Genomic DNA, 17512 nt, shown 5'->3' with positions numbered 1-17512 from the left:
CCAGCCAGCCAACAAAATGGTGGCAGGTGGATCTGCAGGTGGGAGGCAAAGATGGGGGCACTGATCTGCTGCCCCTTCTCACCCACCACCTGAGGCAAGGGGCTCACCTTCCTTAACAGGTGGGTCAGCCTCGGGTTTAGTGGTCCTGTTTTTCTTGACAAGACCCGCAAACTAGTTTTCTAGAAATTAGCTTCCCCTGAACAAGAACCTTCTGGCAAGAGGTTTCCAGGATGCTCTACACATGGAAGTTTATGGAGGCTTATCAAGGCAAGGGGGAAAATTGCAGCCATGGCTCCAGTTGCCTGGAGATGAAATAGCACAGTTCCTAAGAGGTTTGCATCTGTGGTTCAGCAAAACGCCATTCATCACGTCCAATGAGCCTTGTCACATTTATGCAAGAAGTAAAGAGCTTGTTATCAGTGCTCCCTGAGCCAACTCTGAGGAGAACAGGGGAAGGTTGCCCTTTATTCCTCGTACGTGTGAGTGGTTCTAAAACTTGTGCCTCAAACACCAGGGCTGGAAATGTTAACAGGCACAAGGCTGTCCAAACGCACGTATCTCCCAAGGTTTGTGTTCTTGTTTCAGATCAATATAAAGCTAGAAGCTAAAATGTGACGCAGGCTTCCTAAATCAAAACTAAAAATAAATTTATATTTTCAAATCTTATATTTTCTTCACTAGTTTCTTGACCTCCTCACACCTCCCATTTTGTATTCCACTTCAAATATTAAGTTCAGCAAATCCTTACCCTCTAGCATTCATCCTTACTCCATATGTTAACCTATTATTATAACTATCCATTTCCAGTTATCAATCCCTATTTACATTTTCTTAAGCATCTCTTTACCAGTACCACTTATTTTCAATCAAACGTCATTTCAACATTCCTTAATTTTACAGTGCTTCTGCAGGTAATCTTTAAACTTCTTCCAATCTTCCTCCACTGACTCTTCTCCCTGGTCACGGATTCTGCCAGTCATCTCTGCCAGTTCCATGTAGTCCATGACCTTCATCTGCCATTCTTCCAGTGTGGGTAGCTCCTGTGTCTTCCAATATTTCGCGATGAGTAATCTTGCTGCTGCTGTTGCATACATAAAGAAAATTCTATCCTTCTTTAACACCAATTGGCCGACAATGCCCAGGAGAAACCAAAGCCTCTGGTTTCTCACAACTGTCACATGTTAAGAGAGGCCAAGGTTGCGCAACACTTCATTGGGTTTTGAGGGGCTCTTGAGCTAGATGCCCTCAAAGCCCTCTCTTCCTGAGTGGGACCACTTCCTCACCACCATCACCCCTGCCCGCTCGCTTGTCCTCTCCCTTTGGACTCCATCTATAGCAGGGGTAGGCAATCTAAGGCTCGAGGGCCAGATGCAACCTATTTACCTTCTCAATCCGGCCTGCAGACGGTCCAGGAATCAGCATGTTTTTACATGAGTAGAATGTGTCCTTTTGTTTAACATGCATCTCTGGGTTATTTGTGGGGCATAGGAATTCATTCATTTCCCCTCCCAAAAAGAATATAGTCCAGCCCACCACATGGTCTGAGGGACGGTGGACTGGCCCACGGCTGAAAAAGGTCACTGACCCCTGATCTACAGCAATCCTGCCCAGAAGGAAAGGCTTCATTGTCTCATCTTCCTCCTCCATGCTTTTGTCTCTGCTTGCCCATTTGGAGAAAGAAATGGAATTACAACTGTCATTCTAAATAGCACTGAATATAGTACTATATTCCCCATTAAAATCCTTCAGTGTCCTTGGGAAATATGTCCCTGAGTTGTTTTCCCCAACAAATACATCTGTTAAATGATTTAGTTATTAAAACACAGGCAAGTAATGGAAGTAGAACAGGGGAAATAGTGGGAAAGGCATATACCGTATTTTTTGCACCATAACACTCACTTTTTTCCTCCTAAAAAGTAAGGGGAAATGTCTGTGCGTGTTATGGAGGGAATGCCTACGGGTGGCATGCCTACGGATTTTCCTCCTCTAAAAACTACGTGCGTGTTATGGTCGGGTGCGTGTTATAGAGCGAAAAATACGGTACCCAGATTTATATACAACATAGCTGGAGACTGAATTAGGCTGTCTCATAGGTTTAAGTTCGATTGGGGAAGATGATCTTGAAAACAATATAAAGGACCCCACATGGAGTATTTTATGGTTAAACAAACCATTTAAATCAGTATCAGCTAACACCAGAGAAATACTTCTCAAAATTTTACAACAGTAGTATCCTATGCTGAACCAACTGGCACATATTATGCCCTCTGTCGATTCCAAGCTCTGGCAAGGCTACCACAATAAAAGGGTATATTTACGTTTGTGGAGGACATGCCCATATGTTGAAAGGTTTGGGGCCTTATTTCATGTTGAAATGATAAAAATGACAAACACACTGATAGATGTCACTCCATAATTGTTTATTTTATCAATATTTACAGGATCTAATCAGGTGATAAGTTCTAAGGATTTGATAGCACATTTACTGGTGAAAACTAGAAAAACAATAGTACAGAACTGGAGAAACCTCGACAATGTGTCTTCAAAGACTTGCCACAGAAACATATGATATTCAGTGGTACCTTGGTTCTCAAACTTAATCCGTTCTGGAAGTCCGTTCCAAAACCAAAGCGTTCCAAAACCAAGGCATACTTTCCCACAGAAAGTAATGCAAAATGGATTAATCTGTTCCAGACTTTTAAAAACAACCCCTAAAACACCAATTTAACATGGATTTTACTAACGAGACCACTGATCCATAAGATGAAAGCAATAAACAATGTACTGCAGTCACACAATCAATCAATCAATCAGTAGCTGAAATAGGTTCCACACAGTCACAAAAACAAAACAAAAAAGAGCCACAAAAACAAAAACGGAAAATAAATAGCAAAAACAGACAGACCTCAGCGTAACACTCAAAATGGAAGTGTGGCAGTCAAAACAGAAGTGTGGCACTCAAAGTGGAGCATGTTCGACTTCTGAAAAAGTTTGCAAACCTTCACACTTACCGGTACTTCCAGAATTGCAGTGTTTGGGTTCCAAGTTTGAGTACCAAGGCGGTGGAGAGCCAAGGTACCACCGTATAGTAATATCAGGTGGAAATTACTTTATCCACATGTTAGCTACAAGGAAAAGCACAGCTACATAATTTTAGCGCTGTGTGGCAGGATTTTATTCAATCTGCAAAGGTCACTGGAGAATACAGGGCATTACCAGAAGGGGGGGTGAGAAGGGTGTGTTGGGTTGGTATCTTCATCAACTATGGAATACACTTAGAACCATGGTGTAAGATTTAGATAAGATATATATGTGACAGATACTTTATCATTTCAATCGCCTCCATAATGGTTTTGTGGTTATAGATTGCATTTTGTATTTCATTTGTAGACTTTGAGATTTTTGTTTCTGTATGCTGTCCTTGCTATCAGTGTCTATCCAGTGGCAAAGGCGAAGGAAGGAAGGAAGGAAGGAAGGAAGGAAGGAAGGAAGGAAGGAAGGAAGGAAGGAAAAGAAAGCAAAACCTGGATCTGTAGTGAGGCATGGAACTACATTCTTTTTTAAAAAAAATGTTAAGGTTTATAGAGAAAAACTTACTATCTTTTCCTTTTTTAAAACCAAACCAATATTTTTATATGGATACAATAAAAACACAAAAAGGTGAGGGGGAGGGGGAGAGAAATAGAGAAAGAAAAAGAAAGGATGGAAGGAAGGAAGGAAGGAAGGAAGGAAGGAAGGAAGGAAGGAAGGAAGGAAATAGAAGAGGTTAAAATAGTAAGATAGAAAAATAAGATTCAGAAAATACAGAACTTCCAATTCTTCATCTGTCTGCTATATAAAAACAATATTCACTTCATTCATCCAATCCAATACCCCACAAAACCACTTTCTATAAATAAAAATTATCTACAATCCTCAAATCCAGATGTCATTATTTCTTTTTGTTTTTCACGAAAAAAGTCCATGAGAGTTTTCCAACATTTAACAAATGTTAACAATGACTTTTCTCTGACTAAACATGTCAGTTTTGCCATATCAACTAAGTCCGCCAGTTTTAGCAGCCATTCTAGCAGTCCTCCCGTTTTTGTGCATACAAAAGTCTCGCAGCCGTAATCATATATTGTAACAAAATTCTATAGCTCTTTTCTAACTGTATATCCATAAGTCCCAGCAGGAAGAGTTCTGGTTTCACTTGAAAATCAATGAAGCTACTTTCAGAGTTTTGCTCGTGTGCTTTACTTTTTAGGAACTCATCAATGCTGCCTCAGGATTGGGTCTCCCATGCTACATTTGTGGGGTTACACTTCCTACATTCCAGCTAAAAACTCCAATTGGAACTGCTGACACAAATGTATGTATACCTTTGAGACAGCAGTGGAAAAAATGCACCTAATTAATTCTTATTAAAGGCTCATTGCCATTAACCAACCTGTTCTCCATGATTCCCCCCCCCCCCAGTGTTTCTTCAGCTTCCAGATCCAGCTCTCATTTTGCTTCTGTTCTTCATATAATAACTTTATAAGCTTTTATTAAATGAACTTTTTTGCTACATTTGATGCATAGTGTACCTGGGAAGTTTAGGCCGCTATTATAAAGGCTTGCAACTAGGTGCGGAAGGAAAAAGTTTTCATCTGCTTCTGAAAGTCTTGGTTGTATTCTCTGACAATTTAAACAATCTGCTTCTTGGAGTAAGTGCTGACAAGATGCAAGTATCACAAATGACTTGTGACATTTTGCTGCCTGCTTCTATTTCCTGAGCAGCACCTTGGGCCTCGTTACTACAATCATACTTAGCATAATGTTAACTTTGCTTAATGAGCTGGAAGCTTAAGCAAAAAAAGTGAACAGAGCTTGGTCACAGAAGGTGCACTGAATTCCAATCTGGCAAATCAGAGTCAGAAAGTTTTGTTAGAAGGTTTACATAACACGGTTTGTGTTCACCATGGCTTGACATAATGCCTGAACAATAATTGCAGTTGTTGCTCCACCTCTGGAGGCTACCACTCTTGCGAAAAAAGTGCTAGGCAGACAGAAAATGAAAACCAACAAGCAACTCTTACGCTTGCCTAATTATTTGAAAGGTCAACCATTTGCTTCGCTTTCTAGCTGTGGTTAACACAGTGGTGATGTCTGAACTGGGCTACTGGCTTGTGAACCACTTCATGGCACAATCTTAGGCATGTTTATGCAAAAGTAAGTCCCACTGTGTTAAAACAGTGCACACTCATTAATTTAATTTAATTAGAGGGAGGGATTAAAACACCAAGTGCTTCTGATCATTCCATCAGCGAAAGCATTTCCGCTTGCCAGATGGAACAATCACTCTCCCTGTCTCATTTTGTTCTGGGGGTTCTCCTGATTCCCCAGAGTAGACCTGAGGGAGGAACGGGGAGGAAAGCCCCCTTGCCCTGGTGAGATCCATTGCACTGACTTCCGCTATAGCACTGAGTTCATTGAATGCAGCCCTTAGCTATTTCTAACGTTCTTTATATGTCTACCTATGTTTTAAGGATGCGGGTGGTGCTATGGTCTAAACCACAGAGCCTACTGCTTGCAGATCAGAAGGTCGGCAGTTCAAATCCCTGCGACAGGGTGAGCGCCTGTTGCTCGGTCCCAGCTCCTGCCCACTTAACAGTTCGAAAGCACGTCAAAGTGCAAGTAGATAAATAGGTAACACTCTGGCGGGAAGGTAAACGGCGTTTCTGTGCGCTGCTCTAGTTCGCCAGAAGCGGCTTAGTCATGCTGGCCACATGACCCAGAAGCTGTATGCCAGCTTCCTCAGCCAGTAAAGCGAGATGAGCGCTGCAACCCCAGAGTTGGCCACGACTGGACCTAATGGTCCCTTTACCTTTAAAGGTAAAGGTAAAGGTACCCCTGCCCGAACGGGCCAGTCTTGACAGACTCTGGGGTTTGTGCGCCCATCTCACATCTATTGGCCGGGGGCCAGCGCTGTCCGGGGACACTTCCGGGTCACGTGGCCAGCGTGACAACGCTGCTCTGGCGAGCCAGAGCCGCACACGGAACGCCGTTTACCTTCCCGCTGGTAAGCGGTACCTATTTATCTACTTGCCCCCGGGGGTGCTTTCGAACTGCTAGGTGGGCAGGCGCTGGGACCGAGCAGCGGGAGCGCACCCCGCCACGGGGATTCGAACCGCCGGCCTTTCGATCGGCAAGCCCTAGGCGCTGAGGCTTTAGCCCACAGCGCCACCCGCGTCCCTGTTTTATTGTGCTTTTAATTCTGTTGGGAGCCACCCAGAGTGGCTGTGGAAATCCAGCCAGATGGGCTGGGTATAAATATTATTATTATTATTATTATTATTATTATTATTATTATTAGTTCTCAGGGTGTCTCACAGCAAGAAATAAAATCATAGGTGAATAGGATCTCAACCTGAGAGTTTTGATTAGTAGATCAGATTCGAGGCATCGTTACTCTTCATAACATCCTTTTGAGGAGGGCAGTTCAGAATACTGATGTAATATATATGAAGCACCAGAGAAATTCTGAATCTGCAGATGTATCTGTTATGGACAAAAGTCCATTGCTGGGATGATGAGTCAAGAATCACACCAGGGTGGAAAAAGAAAAGATTTATTCAGACTGCAGTAAGAAGGTACAAGGGAATCAAGTTCCAAAACCTGCCTGTCTTTTTACAGAATAGCTCGCACATCTTATACTGTTTAATTCCATACATTAATAATACTATGACTCTATTGGCTTTTAGCATTCAGCGTAAGCAATCACTATGGCAACCTAGTATTTATTTATTTTTTGTCTGAAGTCATCTTGCAAAGTCAGCATCAGCTTCTCAGTTAAGCAGGTTAAGGGGTGATGGAACGTCTGGCAGTTTTAGCTAAGTTTGCTGGTCGGTACATTTTGGGGGGAAGTGGGAGAGGTGAAAATGGCAAAATCTAAATGTGAGGTGGGGTGTCAGACTATTGCAATGGCAGATGTCAATGTCAAGGACAACTATGTGGCTTTTAGAAGACACCTGAAGGCAACTCTGTACAGTATTGAGAACTATTTAATGTCTGTTTTACAATTTTTAATGTGCTGTAAGCCACCCAGAGTGGCTGGGGAAACCCAGCCACATAGGTGGGGTATAAATGATAAAAATGTTGTTGTTGTTGTTAGTATTGAGGCAGGTGGGGTGTGTTAGAAAAGCCAGCAAGTTGCAGAGAAGGCTAAATTATGTCTGCCTTGATTTGCCTATTATCTGAAGCAAAATGGAGTCTCTTTGGTTTTCCTCTTCTCGAATTCCCATCATAAATTTTCTGTCACAACTATGAGCTTGCCTTGAAAGCAGATTAGATAATTAAGTGTTGCTGGTCTACGCACGCACACCCCTGTTATAGCTAGCTGGAAGATGGCTAAAATTAACACTGTTTATAGACAGACAGAACTGGAGTTCCAGAATATTGCTGATATTTCTGTCATACACGCCTATGATTTTTACACTTGTAAAGAACTGAATGTGGGTCACAATCCCAGAAGGTCCTTTGAGCGCGTGTTGTGGGGATTTCACACCTTTTGTTTTTCTGCCCCCTTTCCTTCTGAAAACTGCACATCTGGGTTGAAAGTCAGATGAAGACACAGCAACTTGTAGGTGGGGGGGGGTATACACAGGGCCAGATTTAGGTTGGATGAGGCCCTAAGCCACTGAAGGTAATAGGGCCCTTTATTTGTCCAGATGTCCTTTGTCAACAACAAATTGTCGCTGTTTTTTGTGTTGAATATATGCTATATGGTAATTTATGGACCTAACAGGTATCTATTTGCCATTTGCACATAACATAATATGTATCATATCAAAGTAACTGATATAGAAATGAGCGAACCAGTGGTATTTTAGGGAGCAGGCTAGCAGGCGGGGCCCATTACTTACATCATAGGAGCCTACACAACACAAAACACTGTTGCTGTATGTAGGTTTTATTTTATTTGTTTTTTATCTTATATTTGTCATGGGCATAGCCAGGACTTATGGGGGGGGGAGCTTTATGTTGCGGGGGCAGAACTGAGTTATCTGTGACGCAATTGGACAGTTAGTTAAGTATTTTTATTTATTTACTGGATTTAGGGGGACAGCTGCCCCCTGCATCATGGGCATAGCCAAGGTGAGGACAGCTGTCCCCTCTAGATCAAGTAAAACAATAAAAAATATACTTAACTAACTGACCAATCACATTGGTTCTGCCCCCCCATCAAAAGGCCTCCCCTCCCAACAAAAAGCATGGCTATGCCCATGCCCTGCACCCCATGGCTAAGAGCGGTGGACTCGTAATCTGGTGAACCGGGTTCGCTTCCCCGCTCCTCCACATGCAGCTGCTGGGTGACCTTGGGCCAGTCACACTTCTCTGAAGTCTCTCAGCCCCACTCACCTTACAGAGTGTTTGCTGTGGGGGAAAGGAGAATGTTAGCCGCTTTGAGACTCCTTCGGGTAGTGATAAAGCGGGATATCAAATCCAAAACTCTTCTTTTTCCTAACCACCGCTTGAAGAAAACAGCCCTTGAGAGCGAGGGAATGACACAAAACCCGCTTGCAGCTTCATTTCTCCTTCCGCTGCTAAACTGAGCACTTTGCCATTTTTGGTAGCAGTGTATTTTAGCCCGGGGCCTTGTGGCTCTAAGGGGAGGGTGGAAAGCTGAGCTTGTGACAAAATATTCAGAACAAAGGAGTCTGGGGCTTAAAAGGCAGAACTGAAAGGGGCAGGTAATTCGAGGCCATTTCTTTGCGGAGGGAGACGTTAACATTTAGAATACTGTGTGCTCTTTTAGTTACCTAGTCTCAAAACGGGTATCATAAAGCTGGGGAAGGTACAGAAACGGTCAGCAGCAATGGCCCAAGAGCTGTAGCATCTCCCTTAACAGGAAAGGTCAACGCAATGAAATTGATTTAGCAGTATACTGGGGGCTTACAGATCTCTAGATTGAGGGACAGTTCGTTTATATCCCATTGTCAGGGAACTGACATCAGAGGCACTGGAGAAGGAGAGGGTCTCTGATTCTGCAGGAGAAGGTCCCAGCGCTAGGGGGAGACTCAGCTGGGAAGAAGGGGAAGAGAATGAGTGTAACACCAGGGATCCAGGAGAGCAACGGGACAGGGAGGTGCAGGGGCTCCAGGACTCTTCGTTGGAAGTTAGCGAGGAGAGCCCAAGCACCCCGCTGCCCATGCCCACCCTGCGCAGGAGACTCCCGCGCAGTGAGAGGCGGAAACGATTGGGCGTCAAACAACTCTTATGTTGGCAATGCTTTAAGAAACGCCCACAGACAGATTCTATGAGTGACTAAGGGCAGCCACGCTGAGATGGGCTGTGCAGTCCGGAGGGTTTAACCAGGCAATCTAATGCTCAAACGGAGCAGGATTACGCACAAGTAACTCCCACCCACTACACCCATGTTCCCAAAAGTACCAGTAAGAGGAAAGTGCTCCTTCACACACGGTGTGTCTGCCACTTCTCATTCAGGGATTCAAATTGGGAATGTTGGATATTTTCAGTCCCACATTTTATAAGGGAAGGAATCCCCACAAGCATGTGCAGGAAAAGTATCTGTAGAAGACTTATAAATCTACAAAAAAAATTATTATGAGTCCATAGCGCATGAAGATCAGCGAATCTCAAAAGAGTCATCTACCTGGGGACCAACACAGTGAATGTAGGGAGAATTGATATTCGGGTGACCAGGAAAGCAACCAATGGGCTGGGAAACCTCTGAGTCAAAGATCCCCCTCATCATTTACAAAGTAGCCCGAACTTAAGCAATAAATTATTTCACAGTACCAGACGTCTCCACACATCTGACAGACTGTAATATGGAGTTAATACTTGCCTGTCCCCATAGAGTTTTTATAAAGCTTTTCATTTTTAGAAAAGGGATACTGGACTAGTCAGATCCACCAGTACTACTGAATAAAGTTGCTGTAATTCAAAGTGGTGTTCAAACCCAATGGAAACAGCTAAATATTTGTTTATTTGTGTATTTGTTGATTTCAAATCTGGCTCGCTCATTCCTTTGGAACTGGCAGCTGGGGTGTTTATTCCCACATTTTGTATCCAATCTTTGCATAAGCTTACATCTAATAAAAAGGTGTCTTTTAAAAGTTGAAGAATCATACTGGTATTCAAATGCATACTGCCTCCAAGCAGTTGCCAAATGTACTAAACGGCCAGTACTCTGGAGTTATGATTTCTGATGTTCTGAAAGTTCAAAGCAAGCTGCATTGCAACTGCCTTAGAACTCCAAGGAGTGGTTGCTACCGTGCTCAGACCAGCTTCTCTCTTCTCAGGTCTTCTCTTAGGTCAGACACACGAAGAGAAAGCCCTGGAAAAAGCCCTTGCATACCAGAGACTAGCTGAAGAATTGATTTCGTGTAGGTGCATATATGCAGCACTCCTCGGTTCCCCACCAACATAGTAGTGTTTTCTCAGATAAGAACAAATTGACTTTTATTCCTTTTGTCCTGTCTGAGAGCCACTTGGTAGGCTTTTCACATTGTGTGTGTGTGTGTGTGTGTGTTTGAGAGAGAGGGGGGGGACTAAAGTCAGAAAGGATTATTTACTGAACAGTAGTGGGTGGCGCTGTGGGTTAAACCACAGAGCCTAGGACTTGCCGATCAGTAGGTCAGCGGTTCAAATCCCCACAACGGGGTGAGTTCCCGTTGCTCTGTCCCTGCTCCTGCCAACCTAGCAGTTCGAAAGTACGTCAAAGTACCTTCCGGCGGGAAGGTAAACGGCGTTTCCGTGTGCTGTTCTGGTTCGCCAGAAGTGGCTTGGTCATGCTGGCCACATGACCCAGAAGCTGTACGCCGGCTCCCTCGGCCAGTAAAGCGAGATGAGAGCCGCAACCCCAGAGTCGGTCACGACTGGACCTAAGGGTCAGGGGTTCCTTTACCTTTACTAGCTGTATTAATTTGTTGCACCAAACTTTCTTTCAAGGGTAGAATGTGTAACTTCGGTTGGATCATGCCTGACATTTTAACAATGGAGAGGGTAGGGAGGGGAGCAGAGGAGGAGTAGACAAGAGCCCAATTATCTGCATTGAGGGGGTCCAATAGAACAAAAGGGGTTGTGCGGTTGTGCAATTTCTTCCCCCTGGGGAAGTCTGATTCCTGGCACTTATGATTGCAAGTACAGCAGACTTTTCCATTCCAACGTCTCAAGGTGGGAAATGCAGAATTTGCCCTAGAATGATGGCATTGTTTTAGCTACACATCACTATTTGCTCAAACTTTAGGAGATTTATTTATTAAATTTATTTTTTAATTTCTATACCGCTTTATATTTTTAATAAAAATCTCAAAGCTGTTTACAGCATATTAAATCAATAAATCAAGAAAACATTAGCCGGGTGATGTTCCACCTAGGCCAGGTGGAAAGGGCCTTGGAAGGAGTAGCCTCCGTGCTTCACAGCTGGGCGATGTTCCTCCGGCCTCAAGAGGAGCCTCTTCAGTAGGGCTGGTGAGTGTGGGCCTCGCCCCCTAGGCCAGGTGGATATCCATATGATATTGTGTCTAAGTATCTAACGGTTATCTTTTGTCTGTGTTTTTCTCCAGCATGCCTTCTATCGCCAGCCTTCCCAGTACCAAAGCTAAAGTTCCACCCCAGGCACATTATGGCTCCTTTCCAGTATGGCTGTTGTGCAGGGTATTCTGTTTGCAACTGGGTGCCTTTGTCCTGGCTCTTATTGGTTGCGTTATGAACATCTGCTCCACATCTGCCAATCTTGAATGGAGAGTGTGGCAGATTGAGAACACCATGGGCAGCAACAAACCTGGCATTGTGGGCACTGGGATCTGGGGCGCCTGTTCAGTGTGCAGAATGACAATGAAGAAGATCAACATCACATCCATACCATTAAACGATGAGGAGTCCCTACCCTCTGAAATCATCCTTGCCCAGGACTTGATGCCATTGGCCTCAATTGCCAATGCGGTGACCGTTTTTGTATGGCCTTTGTGCTTTATAACATATTTAAGCCGGGAAAACACGATGATTTCATCATCACCTTCTTTTCCATCGGAGCAATTGTGGACTTGGCAGCAGTTACATTGGTACTTATTTCCATTTTGTGGAATCTGCATTCTATATTAACAAACGAAGGAATTAAGCTTCCTGAGGTTTTGGGAGTGCCTCCCATTGAAACAGAACAGTGTGCTGGAATTTCTATCTATACTTGGTTTAATGCAGCAGCTTCACAGATCTTAAGTGGAACGCTGGTTCTGGGTGAAAAATATTTTTGGGAAATGAGTGAAATAATCACTTCCAAGCAAAAATTTGTAGACGACCCAGAAAGTGTTACAGGCACTGAAAGCCCAACGCTTTCAGTGAGGGCATTACTGTATTACTCTTCTGTGACACTTGAGTGTGAAGAAAAACCCACTATCTGGTGGAGATATCAAAGGACTATTAAAACGGAAACCATGCCAGACTCATTAGGAGTGTGGCTAAGGAACGGCTCCAGTCCTGTGACTGGCTTCTTTTAAATCTTAGCAAGGAAGATTCTGTATATTTATTATCAAATTTGTTCGTTTTTATCTTTATGCATATTATGTTTAATTTTTTTTGTTTTTAACAATGTTCCTGGGATGATTACAATATAGGGTGAAATATAAATTGGGGGGGGATGAAAAAAATCAAATTGTTATATCTAGATGTTGATTTTGATCTCTTTTAGCAATAAAAAGAATGTTATCGCATTGCAAACTTATGCTGGAGTTCTTATTTTGCTGCAGACTCTATTGTCTATTCTGCTTTTCAAGTTTTCTGCATTTCAGAAACACTGCAATTCGCAAAAGGTTCTGGGACATGCTTGGGATGTGGGTGTGTGCAGTCTGTTTTACAGAGAATACTGGCCAAGCCTTTGAGTGCTTGTGTGCTGCTCCCAGCCCTGGCCAGCAAGCAAAATGATCAGGGACACTCAGTTTCCGTAGTCCAGAGAGACCTAGGCCACTTCCAGCTTTAGGTAGAATAAAAAATTAAAAATGATGGAACACAAAACAAAATAGCGCCACACACCTAAGAAGTGAGACGTAATTAAATATGATGAAATATCTGTGTACAAAAAAGAACCATGTCTTTTACCAAATCATATCTCTCATTTCAGCTCTAAGCTGCAGGTAGAAACAAGTTGAGAGAAGAATCAAATACAAAATAATTAAGAAGTGACTAAATCTGAGGCCCACTTAATTATACATACTTTAATTTTGAACAGATCCATAATTTTCTTCAAGTCCCGTAAACTTTTCAGTTTTTAGTCTTCCAGAAAGTTGGGTTTTCTGCCACATTTCACCAGATCTTATTTTATTTTATTGCTGCCATAAATACAGTTCTGCCCCTTACAGCTTTCCCACAGTGATTTGCAGCCGGGAATGACTTTGACAGAAGACCACAGGTATTTAGGAACAAATTTCCCTGTACAACACAGCAAAATTGTTATCTGTGCAGACTGTGCTCTCTGTGTCTATAATCCATACTGTAAAAGGAAAAATACATTACACATTTGTAAAAGTCAACAGTTTCATAACGAAACCTTGGATGTAGCACATCACATGGAGGGGATGGGGAAGGCAACTTACATTTAATCAAATGTGCTTTACATTTAAGATGGAGAAGATTAAAATACATTCACTGGTCTCTAGGAAAGACGCACATATTTCCTGCAGAGTTTGTGTCAGTGCTGCCTTGGAATCGGCTCCTTGATTATAAAGCTATCAATGCTGCCTGCTGTTAATGTTCCTGAGAGATGGGTTAGGCTGCTAACAGCTTTGCTTGCATGGAACAATTTTGTCTTCTTAGAATTGGCTCAGGCTGCAAGAATGCTCCACCAAATGGTTGCAGTCTGAGTGACAAACAGTATATTACAGAGCAAGATCCACCCGGTAACATAGACAGGTGACCACCACACATCCTAGAACGTCAGTGCAGGAGAAACAAAAGACTGCCTGCAGCTCACTCTCTGAGCATATGAATGCTTGCAAAATCCCACTATGGATTTTGGATTCCCTTCCCCTTATAGACCAACACAGGATTATTAGTAGTTGTTGTTTTTTTATGAGAATTACAAATTGAGCCCTTCATAAACAGGATAATGAAACTGGAGAGAAATGAATTCCTGTCGCCTGCATCTGGTTGAGGGTTACATTTCCTCCAACCACTAGTTGATGCTATGCAATTTAACTTCTATTGACTTTTTTCTTTTACCTGGTATACCACCTAAAATATAATCTCCAGCTTTGCTGTTAAGAAAACCAGTTGAGGCTAGTCCAGGAGGGCAAGTAGGGTCCTGCTCCACCAGAGCTCGCCTAATCTTGTGGCTGGGGAAGAACCCTGGTAGAAACCTCTGACTTCCACTTGGCTGGTATGTTGCCTATGGAGAAAGTTAAGAGTCATGTATGTCTCTGGCCCCATCCAGAAAAGCAGAGGAGCCAATTCCTAGGGGCTCAAGTCCCTTCACTCCCAATAAAATATTCGGGGGGCAAAGCCTCCCAAATTGATAGGCATTGCCATTCAAATGGGGTGTGTATGTGTGCCACATCTTGTGACTGATTATCTGGGCCCCTCCTAAAGGCTTTCTGGGAAATGATAAATAACGAGTTAAAGAAAATGTTTAAAAACACTTTTGTTAAAAAACCAGAAGCCTTTTTACTGGGTATAGTAGGCGAAGAGATGCCAAGAAAAGATAAAAGATTTTGCATGTATGCAACAACAGCGGCAAGAACCCTTTTAGCCCAAAAATGGAAACAGCAAAAAGTACCAACAAAAGAAGAGTGGCAGATGAAACTGATGGACTTTGAGGAACTGGCGAAGCTGATGGGAAAAATCTGAAAACAGCATGATCAAGTTTTCCAAAAAGACTGGAGTAAATTTATACAATATTTGAAAGATCATTGTAAACCATCAGCAACACTAGTAGGGCTTTCTGAAGACTTGTAATGAGAATTTTTTTACCTTTCTACATTTATTTAAATGTCGAGGTATTTTGTGATGAGTCTTATTAGAATAGGAAAATATATAAAATGCTGTGATATAAAGGTTAATTTTGAAAGCCAAGAGGTGGGAGGGAAGGAAGTCGATAGGCTCTAAAGAGCCAAAGAGGTAAAGCGGATAATAATGATGTGATTATATATATTTAAATGGAAAATTAATTTTAAAAAATTAAAAAAGAAGATTATATGGGCCCCTCCCATATTTTATTCAAGTTGCACCATAGTCATCCAGCCCCTGAAAGGTTCATGAGGGAATGCCACCCTCAGAATGAAAAACACTTCTTGTTCCTTATCACAGGTGTGCCTCCAAACATATAATGTGTGAAGAGGCCCTTAAAACAGCAGCCTGTGACAGTTCAGTGACACGCAGCCTGAGACTCTTCCAAGGTTTTCCTTTTGGCTTACTCCCAGGGAAATGTGCACAGGACTGCAGCTTTAGAGAAGTCAATGCTGAGCATATATTCCTCTAGTGTTAAAAAGACAATTCCCAGATTAGTTTATAAAGTGGGCTGCACATTAATACTAATCTCAGGGCACATCAGGCTGCTCCAACTAATAGGGCTCTTGGGGACTAAAGGACTATTTATGGGTGTTTTCTTTCAAAAAAGAAACATTTAAAGGGCCTTCTAAAAATAAGCATGCTTTTAGCTAATACCCCCTTCTCCAGCGCGCCAGGGAGTGCTAATGATGGCATATGCTGCTCGCTATAATTGCATAGCATTAAGACACAAGATCTGCTGCGTGGCAGTTAGTTGGGAATCCAAAATGCACCCCATTATTGATAATCACCATCTTAACTCTGGTGCCTTTGTGCCTCACAATGGTAAAAGAATAGCAAGCAATCCAGCAGATTTGCAGACCGCCAGAGTTCTATTGTGGCTAAGCCAGAACGTTATCTTCCTGACAAGTTCTTGCCAAAACTGGAGGGGGCAAAGCCAGGAACGGAGCAGCGTAGTGCAGATGCAGGCATGAGGAATGCAAATGCACGTGGGCTGTGCTGCCACATGGAACTTGGCCCTTAATAAGAGGGTGATGGAGGCGGCTGCCACAACATTGCAAGGTACACTTAGCAAATACACGGGAGTATACTGCGTGTTTGCAGCCGTTTGTGGTCCCACTGATTTGTGCAGTCCAAATGATGTTAGCCTTCAAACAACACCAGTCTCAAGGCTTCCCCCCTGTAAATTCAGGGAAATGCAGCTCCAAACAGCTGCACTTGGGGCTGTAGACGATTTGTTTCAGTGTTTGGGGGTGGGCGATGGATCAACTGTCATTTTCTGTTACTTTCCATGCCCACTACTTCCGCAATGCTTTAATTTCTTTCCTGCCCCTCCACATAACTATAAACAATGTACAGTGAACACTCGGGTTGCGAACGTGATCCATGCGGGATGCATGTTTGCAACCTGCGTCTGTGCATCTGCGCATGCGCGGGTTGCAATTTGGCACTTCTGCGCATTCGCAAAGCACGATTTAGTGCTTCTGCGCATGCGCAACTGCCGAAGCCCAGAAGTAACCTGTTCCGGTATTTCTAGGTTTCGGCAGTCTGCAACCTGAAAAAATGTGACCTGAAGCGGACGCAACATGAGGTATGACTGTATACACACCAGACACTGCATATCAATCAAAAAAGTATATGATTCTTATTTCTTTCCCAACCATGCTTGTAACTATTTCTGGTGTATTTCTAAACTAAAAGGTGAAAGGTAAAGGTAAAGGACCCCTGGACGGTTAAGACCAGTCAAAGGTGACTATGGGGTTGCGGCGCGCTGTGGTCTAAACAGGGGCGTCTTACTCATAGAGTAAGTGCGGGGCGCCAAGTTCTGGAAGGTGCCAGGGAAGAGGTGGAGGCTGGACGCGGCACCTCTCGGCATCAACTCACCGCCCTTGCCCGCCTCCGCCATGCTGTGCCAAAGGTGTGCCATGCCCGGAGCCTCCGTCTGCCATGGCCACTGTGGCACGAAGTGGCCAGCTGAGCCGGGAGGTGCCGCGTCCAGCCTCTACCTCTTCCCCGCCAGAGGAGCCACCCTCCAGCCGCTGCCCTCCTCCTCCAGCCCCGCCGGCAGTGCCGTCCTCCCTAAAAAAACTCTGGGAAACGGGGTGGGGTGGGGCTGCCGGAGGGAGCTTTGCACCACGGTGCCAGATATGCTTAAGACTGCCCTCGGTCTAAACCACTGAGCCTCTTGAGCTCGCTGATCGAAAGGTCGGCGGCTCGAATCCCCGTGGCATGGTGAGTGCCCGTTGCTCTGTCCCAACTCCTGCCAGCCTAGCAGTTCAAATTCCTAAATTACACACACACACAGGAACCGGGGGGGGGGGGGAGAACTACACTGGGATCTGCTACTGTTGCTGTGAATCCTGCTGTGTGAGACAGTTGCCCCACCTTGTCTCATGGATGAATCCACCTGTGTGGATGTCTATGATGCAATTAATATTGCCTTTCCCATGAAAGTAGCTAACGCAGCAGAAGACAGAATCAGGATTCAAGATGACCTTAAACGATTGGAGAACTAACAAAACGAATT

At 43.7% G+C, this 17512-nt stretch overlaps 1 protein-coding gene and 1 long non-coding RNA gene across 2 annotated transcripts in view; one reads left to right on the top strand and one right to left on the bottom strand.

Moving 5' to 3' along the window:
* The window catches only part of PDE4A (phosphodiesterase 4A), a 339410-nt gene that overhangs the window by 286469 nt on the left and 35429 nt on the right, over nt 1–17512 (bottom strand). The window lies entirely within an intron of this gene.
* LOC309522360 lies at nt 9426–12705 on the top strand. Its single transcript, XR_014215070.1, has 2 exons — nt 9426–10373; nt 11556–12705. It is a non-coding gene; the product is annotated as an uncharacterized lncRNA (long non-coding RNA).

This window comes from Podarcis vaucheri, assembly GCF_965113315.1.
Source record: "Podarcis vaucheri genome assembly, chromosome: 17".
Classification (NCBI taxonomy): domain Eukaryota; kingdom Metazoa; phylum Chordata; class Lepidosauria; order Squamata; family Lacertidae; genus Podarcis; species Podarcis vaucheri.
This window is presented reverse-complemented; position numbering and strand designations above follow the sequence as displayed.